Here is an 18,046-nt window from a genome sequence, read left to right as displayed (position 1 = left end):
TTTTTTTTTTTGAGACAGTATCTCACTATGTAGTTGAGACTGACCTAGAACTCATTATGTAGCCCAGGCTGGTCTCTAACTCAAAGCAATCCTCCTGCCTCAGTCTCCCAAGTGCTGGGATTACAGGCGTGCACCGCCATACCCTGCTCTTTTTTTAAAGATTATTAAATATTTATTCAAGCTATAATTCTTTTATCATACTAAATTTGTTTTTTTAACAGAAAAGTATTCAATAAAGAGGAAATAATCCATTGGATACAACTGATTGTCTTCCTTACCCAACATAGCTTACAAGAGAATATTCTTAATTTAAGATGTTACTTAAACCAACTAAAAGACTGAATTTGAATGGAGAGATGATGAATTCATGACTTCATATAAATCTATTTGAAATGAGAAAATGTTCTAACCTTCCATTTATATATTGCTTGTCTTAGTTATTGCCTCATTCCTTGGCCTCAACACCCATAAGTTAAAGGAGGAAAAGTTTATTTTAACTCACAGACTGTAGAGGTTTCATTTCATAGTTGGCTGGTTCCAAAGCAAGGTGACATTGCAGATGAGGGGCATTGCAGAGGAGAAACAGTTCACAGCATGGTACACAGAAAGCAGCAAGAAGCAGACTTACTTCTGTCTTCCCCTTTTTATCCTACCCAGGCTACAAGCCTGTGGTTTGGTGCCACCCACACCCAGGATAGGTCTTCCTTCTTCAGTAGATCCATCATCCAGAACTATGCCAAAGCAATCAGTGGTTAATCCAGTGTCACCCCTCCGTGATCCAGTCACTCCCCAAAGCCCCACTATGAGTGAATGAGGTTTTGGGAGACAGCTAGATGCAATCCATAACATCGCTATTGCTGGTTTTGAAATTCTTTACAGGATCCTGAATTGTATAATGTAGTCCTTTTCATGGCATGCAACATCAGAACATTAATTCTGCAGAATATTAATTTTTGTTGCATTATAAAGAGTTTTTGTGGTAAAAGACAAGAGAGAAATGCTAGTTTGAAGAAAATTAAGACTTTTTTTCTACGCAAGGGCTTCTCAGAGTAGTAAAGTGTGTAGTGAATTTCCAAGAAGGTAATATAATATTCAGAGGGCCTGAGCTGACTCACTCATGGGCTTCCCTGATCTCTTCCCTCCCTGCAGAGTATATTGCTTTACTATGTGGGACACATTTGAGGAAACACAGATGTACAAAGAACACTGAGCTGGATGTTAGAAAATCTTGAAAAGGGATTTCAACCTTTCTGGTGCTGTTTCCTCATCTGTACAGTACACCCAGCCCTGGGGTCGGGGGTGCAAACATCTACAATTTAAGAGGAGAGGATCATTTTGGCACACAGTTTCAGCCTATGGGCACCTGGCTAAGGCAGAAGTGGCATGGTGGAAAAACGCAGCAGAAGAAAGTGGTCCACATCATGGTGGCCCAGAAGCAGAGAAAGGGAAAGAGGAAGAGCCAGACACAAGCCCTCCCGCTTCCAAGGTCATGCTTCGGTTCATTCCTCCTCTGACGAGGGCTCACCTTCCAGTAACACATTCCACTACCGAACTTATCAGTGAAAGATGAGGCAGTGACCCCGAGACCCAGTCACCATCCAAACGTTTGAGACTCTGGGGGATGCTGTAGATCAAAGTCATAACAGCCCTGGACTTCGCAGTAATCATAAATGTGTTTCATGCTCTCCAGTAGAATATTCAGACTACTGATGCTAAATACCACTTTGTTTCTCTGGTGTGAGAAACCGAAAGTGGAAATAAAGACTAAAATGTATAACAGATACTGGGAAATGGGAAGAAAAAGTTCAAATGGGAATAGGAACAAGGGAGGGAGGAGAGATCAAGGAAGGGACCAGAAAAAGGGAGAAAATAGAAGAAAAAAAATGGAAACAAAGGTTTTGTACATCGGTGGGGGGGACTTGGGAAGAGAGGAAATGAGGAAGAAGTGGAATGTGCCGTGTACAGGTGCACATTCCCTAAAATATGCCAATAAATGTTTTATTTAAAAAGAAAAACAAGAATCTCCTATAACCTAACCACATTGCATGAAACTTCCAAAACTGGGTTTAAATTCAGCATAATGTTCTGGAGATTTGACCACGTTGTTCACATTTCAGTAGTTTATTCTTTTCAGCTGGGTAGTAAGTATTCCGTGGTGTGATTGCTCCACAAACGGTTTCACCTTCACACATCGACAGCCAACCTGACTGTGTCAAGTGTTGGCTATTTGAATAAAGTCACCATGAGCATCCCCATGCAGGTGTTTCTGTGAAAGCCTGCTCCTCTGAGGGTTGTATGTTAGTTGTGTGTTTTGTTCTGAAAAAACCAGCAAGCAGTGTTCCAGAGTGAATGCATTGTTTGATATCCCTACCAAAATTGTCCAAGTGACTCAGTTTTTCTTCATCTTCACCAGTGCTTGGTGCTACCATTATTTTCTTTTTAATTTTAGTCATTTTGATGAGTATGCAGTAATATTCCATTATGGTAGAAATTTTCATTTCTCTAATAACATCAAGAAAATGGAGCCTTTTTCACACTTATACTGTTTAACATATTGAATAAAATGTTTCTTTGAGTCTTTTGACTCACATTGATTGCTTTTCTTTTCTTTTTCTGTTTTTAACTGTTGAGTTTGGAGAGTTTTTATATGGCCTTCATCTTAGTCCCTTATCACATATGTGATTTTCAAACATTGGCTCCCACTCTGGCTCACCTTTTTTTTTATCCTCCCAGCAGCATCTTTTAGAGGGCAGAAGCTTTTGATTGGATAAAATGTAGTGTATCATTTTTCTCCCTGGCTAGGACTGCAGCCTATGGATATTTCCTCTGTTGAATTGCTTTTCACCTTTGTCAAAAATCAGCTCAGTTTATTCATGTGGTTTTTACACTGAGTATTTATTCATTTTTGAATATATATATATATCCCATTAATCCTATATAGTTTTGATAAATATAGCTATGTAAGTTATGATTAAGTCAGATAGATTCCTCCTAGTTTTTTTTTTCCAAAATTGTTTTAGTTTTCAGCACTCCCCTATTTTTCCATATACATATTTTTTCTCCTCTAATGCTTCTACTACCATATTTTTTCTGGTAATTTCTTCTTTTTTTCAAAAAAGATACTGGCTTTTTTTCTCCTCAAGGAATATTATGAAACCTACAATAGCTCCCTTTCTGTGGTTTTTCCAGCAATAGCCTTTTAACCAAAATATACTTCTTTCACATTCTTTTCCCCTGTTAATATTTCACAACTTTCTCCTCTAAGCTGTTTTATAGATGTTTCCATCATTCTTTAGATTTTGGCAATATGTGTACTACACTCCACTCACTAATTCTCATCATGACAATTGTCAAATGACATCTGGGGAAGGTGTTATGTCACTAACCTGAACCATGTGAACAGTTTTCAAACATCTGCCAACAGTGGGCTATAAAATAGAGGAGACTGTCTCTGACTATATCAAGCTTACACAAATGCCTAAATAAAAAATTCAATTCTAAAATGAGTAATTACATGTTTCATTATGCCTTATTTTAAGGATATGCACATATACATAAACACATATCTAAATGATATCAATGAGTCCTACAGAGCCATAACAGGATACAAAAATCACTTCTGTAAGTGTGTCAAAAGAGGAAAGAATGCCACAGGTACTGTTCCAAATACCTTTTAATGATTCACTTCATTTGATCCTCACTGTGAGGTCCTTAATGTCCCAAAAGTTGAGTTACTCACTAAAGTCACAAAATTTCTTAAATCCAGGAACAAAGTATTGATAAATAGTGTTTGAACAAATGAATAAGTCATAGCTCGAATAAGTGTCCAAGACTATGTGACCATGAATCCGTGGTACTTCTCAATTCCACTGATGCAAGTTTCTTGGACTCCACTATAGCTGTATACTGAAAGGTGTAGAACAGTTCACAATACAGAATAGACAAAGAATAACTCAGATATTGTGTCTTCTGAGCATTACCAGTGTTCAAAAAAGGGAGAATTTGTTCTGAGAAAATCTTCATAGGGGAGAGAAAATTTGACCAAAGCCCCAAAGATGAATGGCATATGATTAATGCAGAGAAAATATCATAAGCAGAGGCATTGAGGTGGTAATATGTTAGGCTAATGAACAGAAATTCCTAGAGAAGCAGTGTGTCATACAATATTTACTATAAAGGATACAGTAGTACATTACTATCCTCTTAAGTAGGAGACAGTTATGCCGGTCAAGAATAACCCAACAAAGCAGCTGCTTATATTAATCTGCATTGTGCAATATAGTGACACCAACTACAGGTACCTACTTAAACTTACTTTTAATTAAATATTTAGTTACCTAGCCATACCAGCCATATTTCAAGTGTTCAACAGATATATGACTTTATGAATAGCATAGACATAAAATATTTCTAATATGTTAAGAATTTCTACAGAACGTGGCTGCCGTGAAGGGTCTGAAGAATCTGGAGGTCAGGAATTAGCAGATCTCCAGACTCATAAGAGGCTGAGATCAACATAGACATACAAGTCAGGTGTGGGTTTATTAGAGTGAGAGTGTCTACCATTGTTTGGCTTTTAAAATGGGGGAATGATCTTGAGTTTTGGTTGCCAGAAAGATATTCATGAGGGCAGTGTGTTGTTGATTGATTCAAAAGATTGAAACCATTTTTGAATGTTACTCTCTATAGCTATAAAATTGCCATTGGTCAGTGCAGATTTAAACCGAGTTCTGATGGGTACAAAAATTCACTGTTTCATTCAGAGACAGGGGTCCCCTATTTGCTACTCCTTTAACCAAAGCTGTAGGAGAGACCACAATATACATACTCTGAATTATTATGGTTCAGTTTAGGACGTTTATGGTGCTGTGAGAGTGATATGCATTGAGTAAAAACCATCTTCAAGTTCTGACCTAAGCTTATCCTAAGCTTATAAAATTCTCAGTGCTTGGCAGTGGCAGCAAGCTGCCCTCCCAGTCAGTCTCATCATGACAAGGATAAACAGCCAATGCTCCACTGTGCACTGTGTTGCTAAACTATGATATAGGGTGTGTTAGAGATATTGAATGTTCTTCCAGTTTTTAAGCGTTTTAGTCCCATTGTAAGTCTCGGGGCATCTGTATCAATGTTTTCTCTTGTTTTTGTCTTTGAATTTTTTATAGAATAAATAACTGCCTGGTCAGTGGTTACTAAAGAGAATTTGTGACTCTAGAAAATAATACCTACAAACTGAGAAATGAAAAAATAAAGAAGTGCCTAGGAGTCACTCTAGAGCCAGTTTAAACATGATGGGATTTATGGAGAAAGCAAGGCTTTATAACTCCTTAATTCTACCTTTGGTAGTTCTAGGTTGGGGTTTAAATTGAAGCCAATGAATAGAACCAATATGGCCAAAAGTATAATAAGCAAAAAGTATTGAGGCAGAATAGGACAACTTATGATTTCAGATATCTGGGGGAATTTTGTCTACTGCTCATTTAGTTTAATCTGTCTGTGTCATACAATCACTCACTCCTTCCAATGATCTTGACTGTCACATCTTAACTTTTAGACTTCCATAGACCAAGAATTTGCAGTGGTTCTGCAAAGTCTTTAACTGTTACAAATTCACAATTATGATAAGACCTTTTCCACTTTCCCATGATTTCAGAGGTTTGGAGCTGATCATGGTGGTGCCTTTCACACTGAGGGACAAAGTCACGTATAATCCACAAGTATTCATCACTGCAGAGTTTATCAGTATGTTGCTTGTTTTTCAGCCAAGATGAGCAACATTACTTTTGAGAAAGGATGTCTTGCTTTATTGCATCCAGAAAACAAATACACGCAGCAGAAGGCAGTTGTATAAAATCCACTTGGAAATGTAAAGACCCTTATGAGATTTAGTTACAGATATAGCTAGCATGGATTAGACACAACTTCTAGAAAAGTCACTCCATCCGTATTTTACTCTGGGGACAAGGTTTCCCTTCTGTGTGGGTTGTCTCCTGGTAGATTTTAGCAAGTGTCTATTTGAAGTTTTATCCTGTAATAGGAGAAGACATAACAACAGCTTTATTAGATATTGTTCTCATAGACTTTAAAGACCATTTGTTTATAGTATTTAAAAATTTGAGTCAAAATTTTTGTCTTTAATGGAATCCTTTACCTTCCATTTAATTGTGTTTTTATATTACAAAAGGTCTACAAGAAAAGGCTACATTTAGAATACACAATTAGCTAGATACTATGCTAGAATGGTTTTATATTCGTGTCATCTCTCCAAATTTGTAATAATAATTTTCAGAGAATAAGGAATATTTTAGGTTTCAAATCATTCTAAGCAGGTTGAATTGCTTCAAAATTGTATTGGCCATCAGATTATATGTTCACCCTTTTAATTTTAATAATTTGGTATGTTGCAGAAAGAGCTATTGTTCAGCTGTATGAATCAATTTGGTTTTTGGAAAGGAATCTCATTCTATAACAGAGGTTGAACTAGTTACTGCAGATATTATCAGGTTTTGTGTTTATGATGACCCAACAATAGAAATATTTTAAGTCAAGACGTCAGTGGGTACCCAAAAGATCTCTTGCTATGATAGGTGCTTCCCGAACCATGGAAACACAAACAAGAACACTTTCGGCAGGTAACAGCAAAGAGTCCCCAGATGCATGAAGGAGACAGTCAAGGTATCTCATAATTAGCTGGCCAGCAGAAAAAGTGGTTACTTTCAGCTAACTCAGATTATGCTGCCGTGATATCAGCAGATTTAAAGATGACAGTGGTATTGATGTGAAATGTGGAGACATTTTCAGTAATTTAGTTGAGAATTAAATTTCTGCAAGGCAAAGAGTATCAACTTTGTCTCCTGGATTGAGGTGGCAGCCATAGTGGTCTGCAGGTTTTTGGGGTGCCCCATGGGCTTGAATGGATAGCTTTAGAGAAATGCTAGCAATACAAAAAAGAGAAGGATTTATGACAACCTGAGAGAAACTGCACTGGATTCAGATGTGTGCTTTAGTTACTCCATACATGAAGTTTTTGCTCATAAAATGCAGGGCTTATAACTTATTAATTATTTCTTCTATTGTATGTGATACAGGAATATCAATGCCTGCATATGCTATAATCTGGTCATACCTGGGAGATTTTTCTGGGACTCCTAACAATAATTCTTCTGTTGTCCATTTTATCTGAAAGTTCTACTTGTAAATTCTATTAAATTGTACTCTTGGTTTCCAGCTGATTTACTTTTTATAAGTCTGTACTTGAAATGTTCAATCACATGTTAAGAATATTCTGAACTGGAAACTACCATGTGTGGTGTGTGTGTGTGTGTGTTCGTGTGTGTGTGTGTATGTGTGTGTGCGTGCACATGTGTGTCTGTGTGTATGTCCTCGTGGGTGTGTGGTTATGGGTGTGTGTCCGTGTGGGGGGTGTCCTTGTGTGTCTGTCAGTGTGGGTGTGTGTCCATGTGTGTGGGTGTGTGTCCGTGGATGTGGGTTTGTGGGGGTGGGTGTGTCTCTGTGTGTATGTGTCTGAGTCTGTGTGTGTCTGTGTCTGTGTGTGTCCTTGTGTCTGTCGGTGTGGGTATGAGTGTGTGTCCTTGTCTGTGGTGCTTGAGATCCATTCTATGGCCTCCTGCATGCTAGGCAAATGCTCTACCATGGAGCTACCTCTCTGAGGACCTATTTTATTGTATTTTCTGATGAACTGCTCCTATACAAAATCTCATTTATGAAAGGAAACAATTTTGCCTTTCAGTAAATTATTGTATCTACTCAGATTATTTTTAGAGCTTCCTAAAGTCTTCTTAAGACTATTATTGATTCATCTTTATTTGACTTACAATTTTGAATTCTTTTGCAATCTATTATTAAGAGAACAGCATCTTAAATGGCTTTTTAGGTAGTTTTCTTTCTTCCTTCCTTTCTCTTCCTTCCTTCCTTTCTCCAATTGCTTCCTCAGGATCATTTAAAAGATAATTTGCCGCAAGGCTGTTTAAATCTCACCTGGCCTTTCATTGCTACAACCTTTCCAACTAGGTAACACATTAGTAAACAAACAGAAATTGTTGTGACTATCTGGGACAGTATTTAATGAAATTTAAAATCTGCATAAGCTTCTGTTATTCTACAAGTTTAGAAAAAAAACTTTTAATTATTATCCTTGCCTTCTCTAGACTTGGGTTTAAATGCAGCTCTTACACACTACCTTCTGATTTGGGAATTTAGAAGAGATATGCAATGTTTCCTTTCCTGCAAACATCCATCCCTCCTAGAAGGGAGCTTACTTAGGTGGTCAGAAGCAGAAATGAGAAGAACTGGAAAGGGAGAGTAAGCTAAGGAAGATAAAGAAAGTTGAAAGAAGGGCAGGCTTCAAAGTGAACAAGCACTCTCACAGTTATCTGCGTGAGTCTTTCTTGGAGTCAGCATTTTCGCTTATTTCAAGTCAGCCTACAAGTTGAAAAAGCTGATACTGAACGTTTGATTTTTGCTTCCTAGTTTTGCTAAAGCTCATCTAGATTTTGACATAAAAGGTTCCACATGATAGCTATTATTATTCAAGGTGAAAATACATTTTATTTTTACCACGATAAGCACAAGAAGTAATACTTCAGTGCAAATTTATAGGGAAGGAGTTCTTCTGCTGGGAAAAGGCTGTGGCTTTTCAATGGACAAACTCAGGACAGACAATAAATGTCCTCTGCAGTTGTGAAGACTGTGCTTGTGAACGTCTTTGAGTTCCTTGTATGCAGAGGTGAGGAAGGGACTGCACGGTCAGACACGCACACGTGTGCCTCGGTATGTGAACCAAGCCAAGTCACGGCCCCCACTGAACTGCTAAAATGTGATGGAGTGTGATCCAGCCCGTGCTTTCATCCTTTCACACACACAACAGAAACGAGACACTCCAGGTCAAAACAACTCACCATCCACTCATGAAACACACTTGCGCACATACAAGTGACACGATGTTACCTTAAGGGACCCACCTAATAAGATGTAACGTGATGAGTGAGGGATAAGAGCATTAGTGGAGAAAAAAAATTACAAAATGGTGCAACTTCAAATGAAAAATTCTCCAAATGAGCATGTTGTGTTTATGTAAACGTGTGACTGACGACACGCTCTAGGAAAACGAAATAAAGTTAGAGTGAGAATGCAAGGTGACAATTTACAGTTCGAATGACCTACTGAAGAAGAAATGCGATTTTGGCACAAGATAACCAGCGTTTACTCTGCTGGTCTAGAGGACCCTTCCTGTAGGAAGCTGAGGAGGAGCGTTCCAGAGTCCCCAGAATGACCAAATGAGAGTGGTCCGCTCGGTACCTGAAACAAAAACACAGAGCTCAGTCTATTGCTTACATAATAGGGGGAATTATTGCGTTTAATATAGAAAGCAGAAAAAACTTCTGAGCAGCTGTAAGGTTTCAAGAGGAATGGTGCTTAGGGATTGATGATTTTTAACAGGACTGAGTGAGGTAAAGTGGGGTGTAAAAACATGATTTCTCAAGGGGTAGTGCTGTTGGATAAATATAAAGAGGAAGCTTTCGTGCCCAGCTGGATGATTTTCAGAAGTGTGGAACCATCAGTGACAAGGTGGTTCTAGAAGGCTTGTCCCCAGGATTGTTGGCTGATTAAATGGATGAAAAGGAGCTTGGTGGTTACTTCCTCCTTGATTATAGGATCATAACTTATTAACTACACAGATATAAAATCATTTTGATGACTACTTGTTACCATGGCTACAGAATATTCTGGATTCTCCCAAGACTGTTCAATTTTGAAAATAGTTTTAGTTTCATGACAGTGAATGTTAGCGATAAGTTATAAAAAGCAGACAGCTAGGATAAAAAGTAGTCAGTCTGGCGATGTCTACAAGCACCAAAAGCCAAGGTCAAAGGTTCCTCTGAAGTCTTTCCCTTTCCCTGAGTCCCCATCCTTAGAAGTTGTGATTCAGGGTGACCACTGGGGACAGAGGTGCCTCCACCTCTTAAAGATTCCTCATGTAATTCGGGTTGAAATCTCTTTTTTTATTATTTATAACTTGGATCTCCTTTTAAGTCTTCTGCTGCTGTTTTATGGATGAGACCAGAGGAATGGAGAAATTGTCTGATCTTGCTAGTTATTGACTCAAATGAGACTAAACCCTTCACTCCATACTTCAGGACTTGAAAGCCTGATTTGGGCTTCTTAACGCCAGCATGGAGATTTAAACTTGAACCTTGGTCCAAGTAATTAAGAAACTTTTAGGCAGCGATTCTTAGTGATGCTTCTGGGTTGTTTTGATTGAACTACTCATTGAGGGAGGTGAATGGATTTTCTGAATGACTAAAGGAATGGCCAGATAAATGAATTACTAGACACAGCTCTGATGTATGAACACAGCGCTCATGTAGTTGCTGAGCCTGGATCCTAGGCTTTATGCTTCTGAGTTTTCTCAGGCATAAATGCAGGTGTGACAGTAATCGAACTCCAGAATTTCTCCAGATAGATCTTTCATTCGATTTATTACAATCAACCTGTGAGTTTAAACTTCAGTGTTCCTGCAAGTGTCGCACTGGAAAAGAATTACATGCAACATTATAAACTGTTAATCCCGTGGTGGGACAGACTAGACTTTATGGTGTGAGGGCTTATAAACCTGTTAATTTTACATTAAGATGTTTAAAATAGAAATATATGATGCTAGAAACTATGGTGAATGTGGTCTGATTGGGAGGTATCCTTGGTCTGTTGGATCTGTTGAGGAGAGAATTCTTCATAGCATCCACATTTTAGGAGTGCAGCGAATCAAGAGCACTTTGTGTCTTTCTGAGCACAGACAACTGACTGGCCAAGTTGGACCAGGATAGACACTTGCCTGGTTTCCTAGGTAGCAGAGCACATTGCTTTCAGGTATTCTATAACAAGAAAAGCCATGTACAGGTGATGAAAACAAGAGTGAACAAATAAGTCTGGATAAGATCTGCCTGTGAAGGAATTTTGAAGAGGTACATAGGAGCAGTTCATGCCACCAGGAAGGAGGGCAGGTCCAAGTGGAGCTCTGCTGCAAAGCGTGAGAATGCTCTGGCCTTGCAGGTATTTGGTGTCAGCTTCCCAAGCTGTGCTCCTGCTCGTGCTGTCTCCACCAGCATTAAGAAGCTGAGCTCATGGAGCTGGCTTATCTACTTGCTCTGTCTGCTCACAGCAGTCCCTGTACTTCTCAGCATTGCTCTCAAGTCCGTGCCGCACAAAGCTGAAACCCATTGCATGGAGTGAGCACTGGAAATGAAACCAGTTTGCCTAGCTATCCTCTCTGCCCCATGGATGGGGACCGCAAAGCAGAGACACATGTTGTTCATTTCTCCAGTGTGAAGACAGTCTCTTAATTTGGGGGGAAATGAATGGAAGGGGAGACAGAATAGCTCTGACCCTTTGAACACACACACACACACACACACACACACACACACACAAACATTTACATGCATATACATAGATAGAGGATAGATAGATAGATAGATAGATCTATATATTTACATATTTTTGAGAGACGTTCTCACCAAGTTCCCAGGCTGGACTTTGGATATACAGTCCTCCTGTCTCAGCCTTCCCAAGTGCTGGGATTGCAGGCATGCACCACCACTCCTGGCTCGGATGCTTCAGTTTACCTCTCTGTTGTTTTGCAGCCATTCCTGAACAAGGGTTAATTTCAGAGTTGAGCTACACATGGCAATTGGGTGAAGAGGAGCCGAAGGGGGCACTGTCCAAACAGAGACTTCAGCTGTTAGTCATCAGTCTCTGGCCTCTCAGAGAAGAATGAGATCTTGTAACAGTAGCACCTCATATGTTTGGTGGAGGGGCCATCACAGATTAGGTAGACAGAGCTAGGTCCAGGCCCATCTTCCTCCTTACTAACAGCATCACATCAGTCAGGGGCCCTTGTTATTGGTGCATATTGGTTACACAGATTAATGGGCTTCGCTTTGCCAGATTTGCAAATGCATGTAACATACTTCAATCATCCCCATCCTCCCTTTTATCCACTCCCCTCAGTTTCATATTTTTGGGAGGCTGTGTGTCTAACTGATCATATTCATGCCTATTAACCATCTTCATCTGTCAATCAAGGGTACTGAACCCATACTAGAAACTTCGTCCAAGACTTAGTCATAAACATCATCAGTGACCAAATGCATGAACTGATACATGAAAGGAGTTTTGCACAGCACTCAACAAATTTTAAGCAGTCATCAAACACCAGTTGTTATTGGAATCCTGGGTCCATTCCACCATAATGAAGATCCCAGGGACATTTTTCCTTCTCTGTTCTCAGCTTATTGAGCTGAGCTGAACACCTTGTTGAATACGTCCTTACTGCTACCAATAAATTGACTTTCTGTGTATTGTTTACTCCTCATACCTTCTAAATCTCTAGCCATCAACCACATCCCTGATTTTCAGACTATGCAAGTACATCCCCACCTCAATCTCTGACCAGTGTGTTTCACTGCCTGACACCACCTCTGGGAACATCAGTGATTCTTTCATTCCTCTTTCTCTCCCCAGGTTCAGCTGACTATCTATTTAAATGCTTTCTTAAAAAGAAGACTCCCAGACTGACCAGCATGTCCAAAACATATTTCTCTCCCACCTTCATATCTTCTAGACCCAGAGGCTACTTAACTTTTCTTCATAGCATTTTGCTTTCTAAAGTTCTGTCGTAACTGCTTTCTTTTAAATTGATTTTTTCACACCAAAATGTAAATAAAGACAAGTGTTTCCCCCCCCAAACCTTGCTCGCTGCTGGCTGTGCAGCACATAGAGCTATGCCTGGCACGTAGAATTTGGAGACACAAAGACACACAGACAGACACAAATTCATGTATGAATGAAAGGTAATTCAGCAAGAGTATGGCCATCAGTTTGTTCCAGTTTTAAAAGTCAGCTCAAACCACTTTAAACAATGCTATAATGAATAGTCCTAAAAATGCCACCTTGCATAAATAAGGATATTTTTTTCCAGAGAAAAGGCATAGAGATGAATTTGCTAGATGATAGCGTATACACACCTTCTATTACATATTGTCAAATTGGTCTCTAACTTGTCACATCTATTTACACCACAGTATAGAATAATTATTCTTCTGGCCTACACTTTATTATTATCAGTCTTAAAATTTTCCAGCCTAATGGCACATGTGTGTGAAATAGTGTGTCTTTATTGTTTTTGTAAAATATGCCTCCGTGATTAATGCTTTAGGTAAGAAAATACCACAGGAAATTTTCACGTATGCTGTGCAGTTACTCACAGGAAAACTGCGAAGCTTTTATCTTTCTTAGTCAGAGAGGACCTGCAATGTTTACTCCTCACTTTTAGTTGGATTTGCATTGGAAACCTTTGTTTCATACCTAAGCTAGAATGCCAAAATTAAACATGCACTGGGCTTTTTAAGATTCTAGGTTTAGCTCTTCTTAGCTCAGGTAAGATACTTGGCCATTTCTTTTCCCGAACCAGAAATTGAAGTCAGGACCTGGTGTTTGCCAGCCAGGTGTGGCTCCACTGGCCTCTATCCCTGGCCGTACTTGGCCATTTTGCAAGTGGAGTTTGCCGACACCCTGTCCTTCCCCGCTGAGAGGACTGGTGTAAGAATCAGCTGGGATAACTAATAGGATCTCTAGACAGCTGTGTAAATCTTACTTATTATTTCACCTTTTCTGCTGACCAGGCAGGGTTTTCCTGTAGTGATTTCCTGTCTGCAGCTAAAAGGAACTCAAAGAGGCAGAGCGCACAGAGCTCAGTGTGAGATGGAGGCTAATCTTTCCCTTTGACTTTCTTTAGCTTAGGGAGTGAATGGCTTGGATACACGCAGCCTCGCAGGCCGGGGGAGCCCTGTTCTTTAAGGTGTTTACTCCTCCAATAATGAATGCTCCCGCACCTCCAAGCTGGCCCCTCCCAGATTAAAAGGAGCACAGAGGTACAGTCGCTGGTTCCCACAGCTTCCCAAAGCGCTAGAACAAAGAGCTCTCTGACCTCCGGGCTCACTGAATGGCCAATACTGGGGAGACTTTTAAGTTTTCCCTTTTGTCTTGAATTTCCTTTTCCTTTATCTCACATTAGTGCTGCACACACACATACAGACGCGCGCGCGCACACGCACACCCTATAGTGCTAAATATAACTCTGGGCCCCTCCATCACACCAGAGCGCCTGTGGATTTTCATCTGGGGAGATCAAGACCTTAATCTCCATGGATTAAAACCTCTGTCTGTGCTCAGAGGACAGCACTGGAGAACAAGGATGCCCAGGGCGGAGCCTTGGTCAGTTGTAGCTGAGGCCTGACCGAGTGCCAGCAGCTGCTGTCGCTGCGCAGGTTCCGAAAATGGACAAGAGACTGAGAAGTAAGAGTGTCCTGGGGCACAGGAAGCCAAAGAGATGATGGGGGATTTGTGGTCACACATTTCTTAGAGGAAAGCAATACGAATGGTAGGTGCTGTTTTCTTCCATTTTAAATAAATGTGTGAGGGATAAAGTGGCTGTGCTGTCGAGCCCACTTTATGAAAGAAATCATAGCAAAATGGCATTGTAACACAATCCGTGCAAGTAGTGGAGTGCCTGGTGAGGTCCTTCTCCATCACGTCTCTGCTCCCTGTGAAGCCAAGCACAATAATCCCTCAGAGTGGTATTTGCTGACTACAACAGCTGCTTAGAAGCTTAGTGCCCATGTACTGTGCTCACAATTCTGCAATTGATGGCCTCAGATTTAAACGATAGCATGAGTTACCCATGTTTCTATAGTCTTCTAACTCTCCCTGCAGATTTTGAACATATATTCCTAATCACATGAAGCATGCCCTCCAATCAACCTAGGCAATAATACGTGTGTGTGTGTGTGTGTGTGTGTGAAGAGAGAGAGAGAGAGAGAGAGAGAGAGAGAGAGAGAGTATAGAAGTATAGAGGACTTACTGGTCTGTTTCTCTAGAGAACCCCAACCGACTCATCTAGCCTGAAATAATAATACACTTCTCTTTGTGTCTCTCCTTCCCACTAGCACGGTATTTGCCAAGCATACTATAAGACGGTTGCCATGTTCAGTGATCCCATAGTAAAATTAGAGATAGATAACCTGTCATGGAACTTATTGTGCAATCGAGGTTTAAATTTTCACCAATGACATAGTTATGAATGAATGAAGTACTGTGATGGGAGGATAGAAGTTTACTGGCTTCACGAGCTTGGGCAAGTTACTCATCACCTTTAGTGCCCCCGTTTCTTTCTCTGAAACACAGAGAACATAGAGATGGTCCTTTTTTTTTTTTTTGAAGACTGATGATCATTGTATCTATCTCTTACAAGAGACAAGCCCAAGCCTTAGTGTCTTAAAATGACAAAAATGATTTATTTGCTCGAAATTCCACAATCTGATATGAAGCTGGTACAGATGGCTTCTATCTGCTTTTGGTTGTATGGCTCAGGCTGACACCATCAGCAGCCATGTGACATTCCTTACACACATGCTCTGGGCTAAGCTGGCATGGTTGATAAAGCCTCCCCTTTCCTTCACTTAATCCTTCCACATAAGTTCATTTCTTTTATGGCACACAGTATCTTTCATTTCACGTGGATTCCCCCAAAATTCAAGTAGAAGCCTCCAGACCTCCTGAAAAGTCAAGACCCACATTCTCTGTAGCGCCCTTCTGTCCTGGTCTTTGGTCACGCTCTGCTGCATAGAATGGATCAGAGCCAAGAGACAGCAGAGAAGCACAAGTGATATGAAGTCTCTCCCACTGGGAGCTGCACAAGTCACAGGCAATGGGAATTAAACAAGAGGACAGATTTACAGAGTGCAGGTCAAGAGGAGGAAGAAAGAGAGCAGAATCAAAATCACATAAGACAATGCCAATTTACAGTTCTTTGCCATTTAAAAGCATATGTACAAGCATTTGTTTGAGCCTTGAGTTGCCTCAGTGGACTAGGAAGAGAAAGGATTAATCTTCTTCTACTAAATGAGATTCGGGGGACATAAGTAACTTGCAAAAGGTCACACAGTGTGGCAATATAGGTAGACATAGATATGGCAGAGAGCCAAGCTGGCCACTCAAATTTTTAAAATAAATAATTTGTAGGATCTGGCAATGTCACTGGTGTAAATATTTCCAACATAGCTGACTTCAAGCCTGCTTAGGAAAAGAGTCACACGAGCCACTCCCAGGAACTGCTACAAGCTAGCAGTACCACATCACTCAGGGAGAGACAAACACCACTGAAAGCCAAGGTTCTGAAGTCAGAGCTTATGACAAAAACGTGTGCGTGTGTGTGTGTGTGTGTATAGATGATATTAGGGAGGATGCAAACGGCAAACGTTTTATCCCACCCACCCCAAGAAAAACTGACCCAAGATTAAAATTGCATTTTATTTAAGTCAGGATATTTACTTATAGAAAACAAAATAAGCAAAAATAGACAAATGGTAGATAGATGAAAGAAAATAGATAAAATATAGATAGATGATAGATGATGATGAAGACATAGATAAGAGATAGGTAGGTAGATAGATAGATAGATAGATAGATAGATAGATAGATAGATAGATAGAGGATAGAGTAAAATGTCTTTGGTGCTCTCTCAAATTCTGTCTATGAAGAAGTACTCTGGACATTTAGAATTTTTTTTTCCTGCTGTGGTAGCTGCCTGAGATTGCAGAGTCCAGACCTTTCCACATTTCTCAAGAACAAAAGTGTAAAGAGTTTAATCAATTGTAATAGCTTAATCTATTAAGATTCCAGAGTACCAGGCAGACCCAACTTAACTGATGAGTCTTCCCAAAATACATTTGTAAGTCATTTGTAAGACAGATGTTTGGAACTGAGAGCACCCTACCCCATATAAATTACAATATCAACAGTCCTGAGACAAAAGTATATTTTACTAAGATCGGTGAACCCTCATAGATTTCTACTAAAAGAAAAAAATGGTAACTATTGTAAAAATCAAGAAGTTGAACAGACAACCAACCTGAACGAAATATTTTGAAATTCTTTCTCATTTTCAGTACAGGTAAATTAAATTTAATAAGAGGAAATTGGAAATATAACTGGCTTCTTTGAAGGTGGGAGATTACTTGACATTTCTGATAATTTTGTGGGTAGATTTCAAAGTAGTATTCTGTTTCCCACTTTAAACTAAGTGTACTTGCAACACTGTGGTTCAAGTGTCATCGTTATTATTAGCATTGTTTGAGGAAATTTCAAGGGAAACAAAAGGACAATGACAGAGAGGATACCACGGTGAGGGTCTATTTTTAAGTGTATTCTGTACTACACCAATCCCACAAGTCACTCCACGGTAAGTCATGTTTGGGAAACTGCACAAATTGTTATTTGAATGGCCACCCTGCACACCAACATGTAAGGATGTTTAAGAACAGCGAAAATCTCATAATAAATAAGCTCATGTAAATTATAATATCTTAAACATAGTAGACAACAGGTTCCTTTGCTTAAGCAATATGTATTAACAGCCAGAAAAACTGATCTATTGTAGAAGAGTGTTTTTCCAACTCTAGGTGGTTACCTAATAATAGATTATGAAAATATTTAACCATACTGTGAAAGAATACATTGAAATCACAGGTGAGACAGAAAGCATAATAATGAATATCCAGTAAATATACATTTAGCATGCAATTGACAATAACATTAAATCTTCCTATGTGCAGCATTTTTCCTTTTTCCATTACCATGTTTGCAACACATAATGCATTCATTTGTCATGAGTAGTAATAAATGTACATGACACATTTTAATTCTTTTTTTGATCCATTAAGTTTATTGGTATATTTTAAGTCTACATTATGATGACATTCATCATTGGGAATTTGTACCTTTACCTGATGTGTCTTGGTTCCATTTTTCCTCTGCCTCCCTTCAACCCCTCCACCTTTCCCTCTTTACAAAGACTTGGTTTCTGTATTTTCCTTTTCTCATATTTATTCCTTTCCATTACCCCTTCCACTCTTTCCCCTTATATCCTCTTCTCCCTCCCAACACCTCTTGGTCCCCTTTTCTTTTGCAAAAG

The sequence above is a fragment of the Fukomys damarensis genome, unplaced genomic scaffold (assembly GCF_012274545.1).
Source record: "Fukomys damarensis isolate Sample0158 unplaced genomic scaffold, DMR_v1.0_HiC HiC_scaffold_5, whole genome shotgun sequence".
In the NCBI taxonomy this organism is placed as follows: Eukaryota; Metazoa; Chordata; class Mammalia; order Rodentia; family Bathyergidae; genus Fukomys; species Fukomys damarensis.
Note: the sequence above shows the minus strand (reverse complement) of the source record.